This window comes from Conger conger, chromosome 12 (genome assembly GCF_963514075.1).
Source record: "Conger conger chromosome 12, fConCon1.1, whole genome shotgun sequence".
Classification (NCBI taxonomy): domain Eukaryota; kingdom Metazoa; phylum Chordata; class Actinopteri; order Anguilliformes; family Congridae; genus Conger; species Conger conger.
The window spans coordinates 6,798,651-6,811,456 of record NC_083771.1 but is presented as its reverse complement, the minus strand read 5'-3'; the positions used below and the strand labels follow the sequence as shown (position 1 = coordinate 6,811,456).

General features: G+C 39.1%; 1 protein-coding gene across 3 annotated transcripts in view; it reads right to left on the bottom strand.

Moving 5' to 3' along the window:
* Positions 1 to 5,980, bottom strand: part of znf462 (zinc finger protein 462) — a 43,689-nt gene extending 37,709 nt beyond the window's left edge. For all 3 annotated transcript variants that reach the window (XM_061215873.1, XM_061215875.1, XM_061215874.1), the window contains exon 1: positions 5,869 to 5,980. The gene's annotated coding sequence lies outside the window, so the exon portion shown is untranslated. The remainder of the gene's footprint in view (positions 1 to 5,868) is intronic.
* Positions 5,981 to 12,806: the final 6,826 nt, after the last annotated feature.

Below are 12,806 nucleotides of genomic sequence, written 5' to 3'. Positions count from 1 at the left end.
CATAACCTAATTACACTTCAGTTCACTGACAGATGGCTAGACATTCTACTTAAGAATTATCTGGTACAGAGCAGAATTTTATGGTTCCTTCAATATTGGCAAGCCGTCCAGGTCCTGAGGTAGCAAAGCATCTCCACACCATCACACTACCACCACCATGTTTGACTGTTGGTATGATGTTCTGACTATGAAATTCTACATTTGCTTTAAGCCAGACATAATGGGACCCTGCACCTTTGACTCATCTGTCCATTAAAACATTATCCAAAAAGACTTGTGGATCATCCAGGTGCTTGCTTGCAAACGTGAGATAAGCACTGATGCTTCTCTTGGTTTGCAGTGGTTTCCGCCTAGCTACTCTCCTGTGAAACCCAGTCTGATTCTCATTATGGAGTCATGAACACCGACATTAGCTGAGGGTAGAGAGGCCTGCAATTCTTTGGATGCTCTTCTGGGATTTTGTGTGACTTCCTGGATGAGTCGTTGCTGTGCCCTTGGAGAAATTTTGGCAGGCTGACCACTCCTGGGAAGATTGCCCACTGTTCCAAGTGTTCTCCATTTGGAGATAATGGCTCTCACTGTGGTTTGGTGCAGTCGCAGAGCCTTAAAAAATGGCTTTGTAACCCTTTCGAGACTGGTATATTTCAACATTTCTTTTCTCATCACTTCTCAAATTTCCTTTGATCGCTGTATAGTGTGCTTGTTGAAACCTTGTGGTGACTATTTTGCTGGTAAGGTTAAACTAAATGTATAATTACATTATAATTGCATTAGCTATTTTCAGCCTCTAGTCTGGTCCGGCGACAAAAAGTTTGATTACAAACATGTCGAGCTATCGAAGAAAACCAAAGCAACTATCTGAAAAAGATACAAGAATTAAACAGGTCATTGTTTCAAACAGTGTTTTAGAAAGAGAAGAACATGGACGGATGCAGAGGTAGGCTAGTGTAGCGTGGTTAGCTCAGCTAGTTCGCTAGTAAGCATGGTGAAGTGCAGTGAAAGCGAAGGCTTGTAGCAGATTACCGCGACAACCCTCCCTGATGACGTAACCCTCAAATTCAAAAGAACGTTGTTGCCCTTGGCTAGGGGCGAGTTTGTCTTTAGCTGACTGGTAACGCGTTTGTTCAACAAATATTTGGACGAGTGAGAGGCCGGGGTTCGCAGGCAATTTCTCACCTGTTACACTAGCACCTAGCATTTAGACTGGTAAGGTTGTTGAATTATGCCACTGGAGACTGTGTTACCACTTGAGTTTAGATCGCTAGCTAGCTATGTTTGAGAAGTTTTATCTGCATGTTGTTGCAAGTAAGGTGCATAAGTGAACCCAATACTGTTTTAGGGAATCAAATTGAATTTCACACAATAAATAGCAGGCTAACATGGTATGCAAAAGTAGAACAAAATTGCTAACAATTGAGCCAAATATTTTATGGCACGGTGGAAAAAGAGCTCTTACCCCTAAAACAAGAGAAAATAGCCTAGGAGGCTAACATTTCCATGCTAATGTTAGATACAGTTCAAAATACTTTCCTATATGAATACTATATTCATATAGAAAAACGACTAGCTAAATACCAAAAGCTAGCCAATTACTAGGTGGTTAACAATACAAATCTAGGATATACAAAATGGATTTCATTTTGCTTGTTTTTTAGTTAGTTTCTTTGCAGAGAAATATTCTGTTGTGAAGGTGTGACTACAAACCAGAGAGAATGTTATAAGCTAGTTAAAAGTTCCATCCTGTATTTTCATCTTCTTGTCTTTTTAACAAGGCTACCTGGAAGGTATGATGTAAAACAATGTAAAAACTAAAATAATATAGACTAATGGCCTTTCTCCAAAATACCAGCGTGGTCCTTTAAGTTTCAGAACAAGTGAGCAGACAACACAGACAACACTGCCAACACAGTTAGAGACTACTTAAACTTCACTCTCAAATTAGAAACTATTAGTGAATTAACGTTATTAGTCAAAATGTGACTACACGCATAGCAGTGCCAAAAAAATGCAGCGAGTGAAAAGCCTACCCCAAAACTGGCTCATGTCAGGAGCCAGTTAATAAAAGCAAGTCAAGTAACTTCGGCTATTTTCAGCCCACAAGGCTATAGCTACTCACAACTAGCTATATGGTAAGCCTCCAAATACAAATAATATTGAAGAAATTAGGAAGGAACAAATTTTATTCAAAAATTTGTATAAAACACATAATTTGCACTTTGGGAGTACAATTCGGGAACATCTCTAGTAGCTATTGAGTTGTGTCACAACATGGACAACACTATCGATATGTGAAAGGCGACAGGGGAGTGTGCAATTCTACTGCAATCACCACCTACCAATGCAGATGTCATGAAACAAACAAAAATGAGAATCTTACATATTGTCACTTTAAGAAAACTAAATTTTGACTAGGATCTTTTCCAGAAAGATAAATTGATCATTAACAGAAGTTATCATTTCCAGTTTACCATACGCTAATCCGGTTAATCCATCAGGATCTTGAAATGTAGACAAGTTTAAATCCATTCCCTTCACCTTATTCAGAATAAAGATTTCAAAATCATTTCCAGTAAAATGCTAATATAAATTTAGTGTTCCCAGTCTGAACTATACATTATTCCATTACTCAGTTTCATCCAAAGGCAAGGATAAAATAAATAAGAGTAGCACTAAGGCCATAACTTAGTCAACCAGCGCTCCAATTACAGCCAGCTGCAGGTGCAATGTCTTTGATGAACAAAATAAGATCAAGCAGCTGTACATCAAAGCTATTAAACATGCAGCAAAATTCAGTTTTTGTCAGACTGTGCTTACTTCAATCTTTTCACGGTACAATTGTCCTCATATAGAGTTAGCACAATTTCTATACTCATTACAAATAACCTGGCTTCAAAAATCTGTTGTTTGATTCCATCAATTTCACATCATACAATGAAACACTTAATTTTCTCAATGCCCCCAAAGCTGTAATGAATTAATAATCCAATTTAAACCCGTTCCTGGACCAGTTTGTAGAAAAACCTCTTGTGTGTTGTTATCAGAATGCTGAATAATTCTAAATATTCATTACAAAACTAGCCTACCACTGAAACTCTAGCTGTGGGTGTCAGTAGTGGGTAACAGTCACCCCCTTATTCTACTTATTTCCTGTCAATTAATGTTTTTATTTTTATTTTATTTACTGACTGTGAGGAGGCTATTTTATTTCTAGACCACCTCACAAATCACATGAAATACAATCCACAAAATCTGACAACATTGTAGGAATTTAAATGTGTCTACTGCAGTATCCAATCTCATCTACAGTCACTGCACACAAGTTCAGTTTTGTAGGGATCAAATAAGTATTGAATAGGAATGCATTTTCCTGTAGGAATAATACACTGGGGAGCCACAGATAAAGACTACAGCCCAGATTTCAGAAAATAAATATCCAAACAGGTATAGCTGAGACTAACCATCAGGAGGCATCTTATGACCCTGTTGAAACAAAGGTCATCAAACCTGAGACCGACACAAGCAAACTTTTACAAAAGAAGTTGTATAACAAAGAGGCATTTGGAGGAAACAGGCCTGTATGTTTTACTATGCTATTTACTCGGGTCTGAAAAATTATAGATGTTAGCTTTCCTTAAGGTTAGTTATTTATGTAAAATAAAGAGAATATGCATCATATTGAAAAGAATCCTTCAGAGCAAGCTTCAGGTGGATCCAGATCAAGAGCTAGGTACACAGGCATAATGAAAGGTTATACTGGGGAGAACACAAGAGATGGGCTGGACAGCATCAGGCCAATATCAGCTTTAAAAATTTTGAAATTGGAACAATCTACTCATGACCTTGTGAAGAAGCCAACATCTACTCCCTCCTATGGAAATCATATCAGTCAAACACAACAGTTCTTACAAAACACTCTAAAACAGCACCCATCTCTGAGAATTTAATTCGTTTTGATATCAGAAACGCCTCCATTTTGATCATTTGTAGCCAATAGTCTGTCGCAGAAAGACTGTCTAGCTCTGTCTGCTTGTCAGCAAGATTCCATACTAAACAGTGTTACTGCAGAAGCAGCAAAAACCCTTTTCTCTTGAAAGGCAGTAAAACATGCTTAAAACAATTCTAGTGAAATGTGTGAAATGTGCATTCACACTATATACCAGCAAAAATGTGACTATAAAAAACTATTTAACCATTAAAACTGCAGTTGATATTTGTATAAATATCAATATTTCAATCTATAAATCATCTGCGTTGGTACAATTATGAGCATTTCAGGGAAATCATATTATATACAGCAGTTATATTGATTTATCAATTGGATGATTATACTTTGGATTTTAACTGTCCACAATATCTAAACACACATCACACCATTTCATGTCAAATGTAAAAATGCGCAAATTGTTATTAAGCTGCTTTGAATTGGTTGCAGAATCCCACAATTTGAATGAATGCCACTTTAGATGGCCTCTAATGAACTTGTGAACACAAACAAATTCAACATGACACTTTAATTAAATACAAATCCAAGACATGTACTTTCTCTGATGAATTCTGTTTTCAGCAGTACAAGCTAATACTTTCCATAAATCTTTACCTTGGTGGAAAGTGTTAGGTTAATTGATGCCATTTAATTTGTCAAGTGGGTAGAAGATAATTCCAGGAACTTTTAAAGTCTGCAAGAATAAACTTCTCCAATCTTCTTGAAGGCCACTCTGTAGAACGTTAAAAACCTGTAGGCTCTACCACTGAATAATTAAGCATTAAAATTCCTATCTCATCCATGCCCCTCTCTCACCCTCACACTGTCGGCTCCAACCCTTCTCGCAGTCCGGCTTCTGGAAGCCCTAACGCCCTCCATTTTCTACAAAAGGAAAACTTAACCATGACCATTTCTGCCACAGCAAAAAAAAATCGCACTTGGAATCTTCTTCTCTCAGCAGACGCACAACCAGTACGAACGTAACTCCTACCGATAACCAAAACAAGAAAGTCAACCTTTGTTCTTGCGTTGGAAATCCTGTCTGACTCCTGGCTCTCCTAAGAGACTCATCTGCCTTCCTCCATTTTATGGTGAAGCCCACAATGACATACCTGACTTCAGAACACTGACAGCACAGACATCCAAAACCCCAGCTTGCAGCCGTAGCAGGGGGTGAGAAAGAACGTAAAGAATCCGAACTGCAAAGCAAAATATTTCGCCACAAAACTATGTACTTCCAGTCAGGAGAGAGAGCACGTTAAAAATCCAACAGTTTAGATTTTAACTGAACAGAAGACATGTAGGAGCAGAATAACTGGACATGGCTTTAAGTGAGTGTCTGGACGTGGACCAGCGGCAATGCCAGACTGTCGCTAATGGAGGCTCAGCTCTGTACCGCTGGTGCTGGGAGAGAAGAGCAATCCGTGCAATGGCTTCTCCTTCAAGCAGGCGAATAATAGATTGAGAGGGTGAAAGCAAATTCCCTGACCAGGCTTGCCAAAATAAAACTCTCCAATGTTGGATCTCACAACACAGCACAATCCCTAATGAGGTCCATTTCAGAGTCCAGATTTTCCAAAAGAACCACGTATCGAAAGCAATAAATAAAAGGGTGGTAAGAATAATGAAGAGGACATGATCTCTAGTTGACTTTAGCTACATGTTAAGGTGCCAGCACCAGCTCTGAAATGTTCGTTCTCTCTCGGGCTCTCCCAAGTCACCACGACTGGTCATAAACTAGCTAGCTAAGAAAAAAGAAAACCCTTCAGCTCTTTCCAGGTCATTCACGAGACGTTCTCCAGATTATTCGGTCTAGCACAACGTCTTGCATATGGATCACAAATACAGCTTTGAGCTTGACGTTTTGGAATTGTATTTTTACTTACGGGTTTGTCCAGAAAAGCGATCTTTCTGAAAGTTGTTTTGTAGCTCATGCGTGTGCCTGGTCTAGTGAATGATCGCCATCTTTCCTGCTTCTCCTATGCTGCAGCTGCAGATGACCTGAGCTCCGTCTGTCTGAATAATGAGCAACCACAGAGACAAGGAAGACAATCTGCAAAGCAAGCAACACAAAGAAGTTTGGGAGACTAGCAAGCACCAGAGGGTGCGCAAGAGTTTGCATTGAGATGGGAGAGCAGTGGAATGGTCAACGTGTGTTTCGTGGAAAAAAAACTATCATCCTTGATTAATGCAGATCTCTCTTCGCATTGATGGAAGTCTAATCGAACAGCGTCCCAGTCCAGTTTACCTTCAGTTCTCGCATTTCCATTGAATATTCGACCATCCATATTTTCGGTGTCATTTCAGCACAGGTTTAGCGAAGCAATGAATGAATAAATACATTAATGAGGTTGCCTACTTGAATTTACATGACTATGGAAGACTTTGTTGAACCACGTATGCATATATAAACGTATCAACATGTGTCTGCAACTAAAGACGTTTATAGCTATTGTAGACATTATTAAAAACGAAACTATTGCCCAGTTGGAATAGCACTTTGAACCTATCACACCCTGTCACTATTTCATTTTAAAATAATTGAGATTTGTTGGGATAGGCCTACCTCTTTGTTTATTGGAAAAAAGGAGGGTGAATGCTGTTGGCTAATTCCATATAAGATTTATTTCATTCATCTGAGAATTAGGCTAGACTATAATTACTCCAGTTTATCCATCCTTTGCCCATTACCTATGGTTTCATCACAAGTGTAGCTCCTGGGTGATTTTAACTTTAATGTAATCTGCATGATTGCAACATGCACGAGAAAATATAATACACTGATAATACATTCCCATTATTTCTTTCATATATTTTGCATATATTGTAAAATACCATGGAAGAATGCAAAGCTGGGTATGTGGAAGGAATTTAGTATAACATTACAAATAGAACAAGGATACAGACACACCATGGACAGAGCGAGGTGCCTACAGAACAACATAATATTTTGGCATTTAGGAAGCACTTTTAGATAGGTACATACATCTTAGTTACATTTTCTACACACAATTCAAGTATACCGCAGGATATTTGCAGAAGATTAGAAGGAGTGCCTTGCTCAGTGGCTACCACAGCAGTAGGGGAGATCTGGTTCTGTTGTGACACGGGGTCCACTGTTACCCAATGTTTTCTTTTGCCTGATCAGAAACAAGCTAGCCTGCTGTAAATCACATTGCACACCCCCATAAACGTCCTCTTTCACCTAGGATTTCAATGGATCAGTTTTGCGTCATTTTCATACTCAGAAAACACCCCGGGCCATAACAGACCCCAATCTCCCTTACCCTAACTGGGAATCAAACCCACAGTTGCAAGCCCAGTTCTATGGCCATAATGCTACAATACCACACCTCCATGAAACACTGTCATCCTGGCTAAATTAATCCTTCCCATCCCTTGGAGACGGTAGAGCCAGCTATGTGTTGTTGTGTGGGGTTTGCTGGCCACAGTTGGCACTGGCATGTCTGGATTCACACCAGACCATGGGCCCCCCCATTCCCTAAAATAGTAGGACAAGCCTCCCCGCAACCATATAGAAAAAAAAGATTCCACAATTTTGGAGTTTATAGCATGTTATTGCATACTTCAAATGTAATATGGATGCTGTGTAATATGGTTTCTGTGCTTAACAATTCATGCTGCAGTTCTAGCTATTTACAAGGAGTTGTACTGTAGCCTATGAGTACCAACTCCATGTTTGGGAAACTGGATACACGCAGTACAAAATGACAATTTCAGTGCATTCACAGATAACTCATAAAATACTCCAAAATCTCTTGAGTATTGTTATAACTTTGGCAGAATTCTAAGAAGAAAGTGAGAAATTGAGAAGGAAAACAACATGGCCAATCAACTTGTCCTTAAAATATGTTAATTTCTGGCATCAGTTGTGCCTATGAAGTGAGTGTCAGACTGTACATGTTTGGTGTGGAAGCAGAAATGTTTCATTCCAACAAAAAGTGAAATACACTAAATAAAAGGCCATTTTTTAAACAAACTAAAATCTGTCTTTGCAGCTTACTGACCAAATTGGTAATTACCCATTCAGATTCACATACTGTAACAACAACACCGTATGTGTTCCACTGTTGGTTGTAAGCCTAGGTTCAAACCTGTAACTGTATGGTACCATCTGTGATGATGGGGAACACCTTTATCAACTTGGCCACTGGGTATTATTATTTAATAGTACTGGGTCTTTGCATGTTTGATGTTTAATGGGTATCATGGTATATTGTAATTCATCAAGGATTTATCATTTATCACTTGCATCTTCCTTAGAGCCTTTGAGCTTAGCTTTGGTCAACGCTCATCCAAAACTAAATGTGTCTCACTGAATGAATCAACACTGCACATGAAGAATGCAAGCAAATGTTTTTCAGTAAGAATAGACAAGCATTTACAAACATAATTGTTAATATAAGTAAAACAGGAACTATTAGCAGAACAGATCATTTATCTTAATTGTGTGCCCTGTGTTTATTTTTATTTTTTTTCTTGCCAAAGATTTCTCCATTGCGCATTTAGTAATGGTACTATAGCATGAACAGATTTGTGGATGGACTACATTTAATTACCCATTCTTAAAGAAAGTAAGCTAAATTGATTTCACTTAACTCCTAGATGTCAAGTACTTTGTGAAAATAGCTTGCGTGCATGGCTAATGCACTGCAGAAGTCGATTGTGTAGAGTTGTGTACAGTAACTTATTAGCCTACATTGCAAACTACTGCAAGCCATTGCATATTTTCTTGTGCCTATCTATAGGCCTATATCAGACCTGAAATAGTTTTTTTTTTTTTTTTAATACTACTTAGATACTTCAAGTTTTTGCAAATAAACTACCCCAAACCATTTTCAAATGTCACTTTTAAAAATATTTAGAGAGAAGTTGGTGCAAATCATTAGTGCATTATTTAAACATTATATATAATAGATATAAATATAAATATTATATGCAAACATGAAATATAAATGTAAATGTTAAATGTAAACGTAAATATTAAATATAAATGTAAATAATGAATGTGAATGTTAATGTAATCGTAAATGTCAAATGTGGAAACTAAATGTTTGGAATATATGCTAATTGGCCACGGCCCTTATGTATAATGTCAGTTTTTTTTGCATGGAAGACGGTGTCTCAACCACACGCTTGCAAAAACTGTAAGCAGCAGCTGAATCAGCTGCCTGAAAATGGCTGCTAGTCTAGGCAAATTAAGGCTGTAGGTATTAAATAAACTTTAAAATCATGTCTGTCTGTGTCCCTGTTATTTTTCATGGTAGTTTGGCAGAAGTTCACGTTTCCCATCACCTAATAACTGTTGAGTGATAGCCCTCTGGGAGAAGAGGTAACATATATGCCTAAGATTATGTTAGATTATTGCTGGACCCAGTAGGGCCGGCCTAGAAGCATATTTTGCTATTATCGAGTGACTGACACGCCTTGTTGAAACATGCATGCACCAGGAGGCTTATGCAGTATGTACGACATAGGGACTGGTACGGAAGATTCAAAAAGTTGGCTGAGCAAACAGCTTACAGATTACACTTCAAGTCCAAGCTAGCTAACTCGCTAGCAAGGAGAAAGCAGTGGAGTTTATGCAGTGGAGACTGCTGTGAAAAATATCAGCACTTCAGTTAAAATTACATAGCGCTTTTTTAATTTGAACACCATATATACAATGCTTCTCTTTATGAATAGTTGGCAGTTTCCCCAGTAGCCCACAGGTGGCTTGGTTAACAGATAATGTAGAATTATTGAATGTGCTGTTGCAAATTTTAACTAACTAGCTAGCTTGCGTACAGGTTTTATCTGAAATCGGGCGGCATGGCTCAGGCAGTCGTCTGGCAGTTGGAGGGTTGCCGGTTCGATCCCCCGCCCGGGCTGTGTCGAAGTGTCCCTGAGCAAGACACCTAACCCCCAAATTCTCCTGACGAGCTGGTCCGGGGCCTTGCATGGCAGCCAATCGCCGTCGGGGGGTGAGTGTGTGTATGAATGGGTGAATGGAGAAGCATCAATTGTACAGCGCTTTGGATAAAGGTGCTATATAAATGCCAATCATTTAATGTAACACTAGCTAATTGTTATCTTTTATAGTTTGCTAGTTTGTATTCTGTGTCAGCTGGGTAGCTACAGTTTTCTCAGTTAAATGAGGTAACATTATCTTAGTTGGCTAATTACCACCTAGGTTAGGCAAATAGCTACCTAGCTACCTCTGCTCATCATCATACCAGGGCAATGCAGGTTCTGATTTGATAAAATCAGTTGAGAAAAACCATAACTTTTTTTTATCTTTTCATATAGTACAGTGAATTCAATTAAGAAATAATAGCCTGTAGAAGCACGCTGACAGGTGAAATGTGAATGCTTGGACCCAACAGGATACCGAATTGGCATATAATCATGGACATCTATGGTTCTGCCAATCCAACACCTAGCAGTACTAATTCATTAGTTCCCCTTCATTACCTGAAAATTAGAGCCCCTGTCAAACTTAATAGTCTCTAAATAGCCATTATTTATAGATACAAACGTTCCAACATCTTCTGGTTACCTTTCCTGTCTTTGCATCCTGACCATAGTTCGGACAGTTGTATGGACGGGTCGTTCTCCAGCAGAGCGGATGAGTCATGGTCATATGATTTGTGACATCTATTAAGAATGTGTATTAAGATATGAATATTTCTATGTATTGATGGACGATGGCTTCATATTTTGTATTTGTTTCAGTCTGGCTCATTTAAAGCTAGCCAAGCCTCAGGAAGAAAGACACCCCAAGATTTGAACATGATATGTGATATGCATTAAGAATGTGTATCAAGATCCATAGTGAGAATGGATCATCAAATTACTGAGCTCACCAGCGTTATTTTTCTGTACACAGTGGATTTTGGTAAACTGATGGTTTGGCCAATGTCTCTGACTGTTTGTGTCATGATCTATGTTTATCCATTGTTTTGCCTTTTGTTTCCCTCTCTGAGCACATTGCATTCATTTCATTCATTCGTTTCACCTGTGCCTCACTTCCTGATTATTGGGCACACCTGATTCTCGTTTCCCTCGTTATCTGTTCTATTTAAACCTGTCTGATCAGTCTACTTGTTGCCAGATTGTAATGTGCTCCTGCCATTCAGAGCTGTCTGTGGTTTGACCTGACTGACTTGTGTACCAGTACCACCGCCTTTTGGATTCTCCTTCTGGTGGACTTTGTTTCGATTACCGGTTTGGACTGCCTTCTCTTTATCAATCTTTTGCCTGGGACCGCATTTTGGATTTCCTTTGCTGTGCGCTGTAATGAACCTCTGCCTGGACTTCTGACTATGAACTGTGTAACCCTCTACATACCTGCCTGACCTTTAATAAATATATTAAGATTACTGTGATTTTTGTCCTTGAGTTTTATGAACTTCGCGACCAGTTGCTGTCTGAGGAGAGCTGCAAGGAGAGGGAGTTTGGAACAGAGAGGTAGGGGAGGGTGACAGTCCAAACAGTCCAAACACCTTTTCAGAATAAAGTGCTGTATAATTTAGTACAGGTGGCATGGATGGTGCAGTGGGTAGCACTGCCGCCTCACAGCAAGGAGGTCTTGGGTTTGAATCCCGGTCGGCTGGGGCCTCTCTGTGTGGAACATGTTCTCCCCATGTTCACGTGGGTTTCCTCTGGGTACCCCAGTTTCCTCCCACAGTCCAAAGACATGCAGGTTAGGCTGATTGGAGAGTCTAAATTGCCCATAGGTATGAGTGTGTGAGTGAATGGTGTGTGTGCCCTGTGATGGACTGGCGACCTGTCTGCTGGGATAGGCTCCAGCCCACCTGCGACCCTGTTCAGGATAAGCGGGTTAAGATAATGGATGGATGGATGGATGGATGGATATTTTAGTAAGCAAATTGCAGCATTTTACACCTCATAAGACCCATAATATTATTTAGTTTTCATGTGTCCGTTTGGAGTCTCCAAATGTCTTTGAAAGGTGATTAATTTGTCCAGTGTTGCACAAACCACAACTACAATGATCTGTATCCAGTCGAACCAGGACTTCAGATTTCACTGTGTTTGAGCTTCTGTAACTTTGTTTCAGCAATATTTAAGGGTCAGTAGTTCTTAAAAGGGTTACCTTATAGAAGACACCAGATTATGCCTGAAGTCAAAAGGGTTCAAGAATAGTAACTATTTCATTGTGGGTATGCCATTTTTAAGCTTGTGTCAAGCAAAGGGGCGATTCATTAGAGGTCAAACACATTTTTGGTCACCAATCTAAAATTGTGCAGACAATGCCAAACTGAGAAAAATATGTCTTTGTCCCACAAATTATGGAACCCACTGTCCAGATGGGTGAAGTAGTAGCACAAGGAAAATTCTCAAAAGAATTCTCAGTTTTCAGCAGTAAAGATGGCATTTTATAAATGCTCATTCAGAACAATACCACATTAAAACTGGAAACTCTAAAGAATATATTGTCTGCTGTTTTAAGTTTATAGGTCTATATTAACACCTCCCACATTATCTGCGAGATGTAAATTTGTCTATACAATCAAAACAGCGTACTACATATCTACAGATTTAAATGTAAAATGTATATGCTGTACTGTTCTGAATTCTTAAAAAACTTAACCTTTGAAAATTGAGAATTCTTTCTTACAGGAATTTCCTGGTGGAACTACTTCACAATGTTTCATCTGTGGGCAAACAAGCAGAGAACCCATAAATTATGGGGTGTTCAATGGTGCTAGGTTCTCTGACCACCCATTCAACATGGCAACAAAGGGGGAAGCTGAAGTGCAGAGGAGAGGACATCCTGTTTGGATCCATGGGAAGAGGG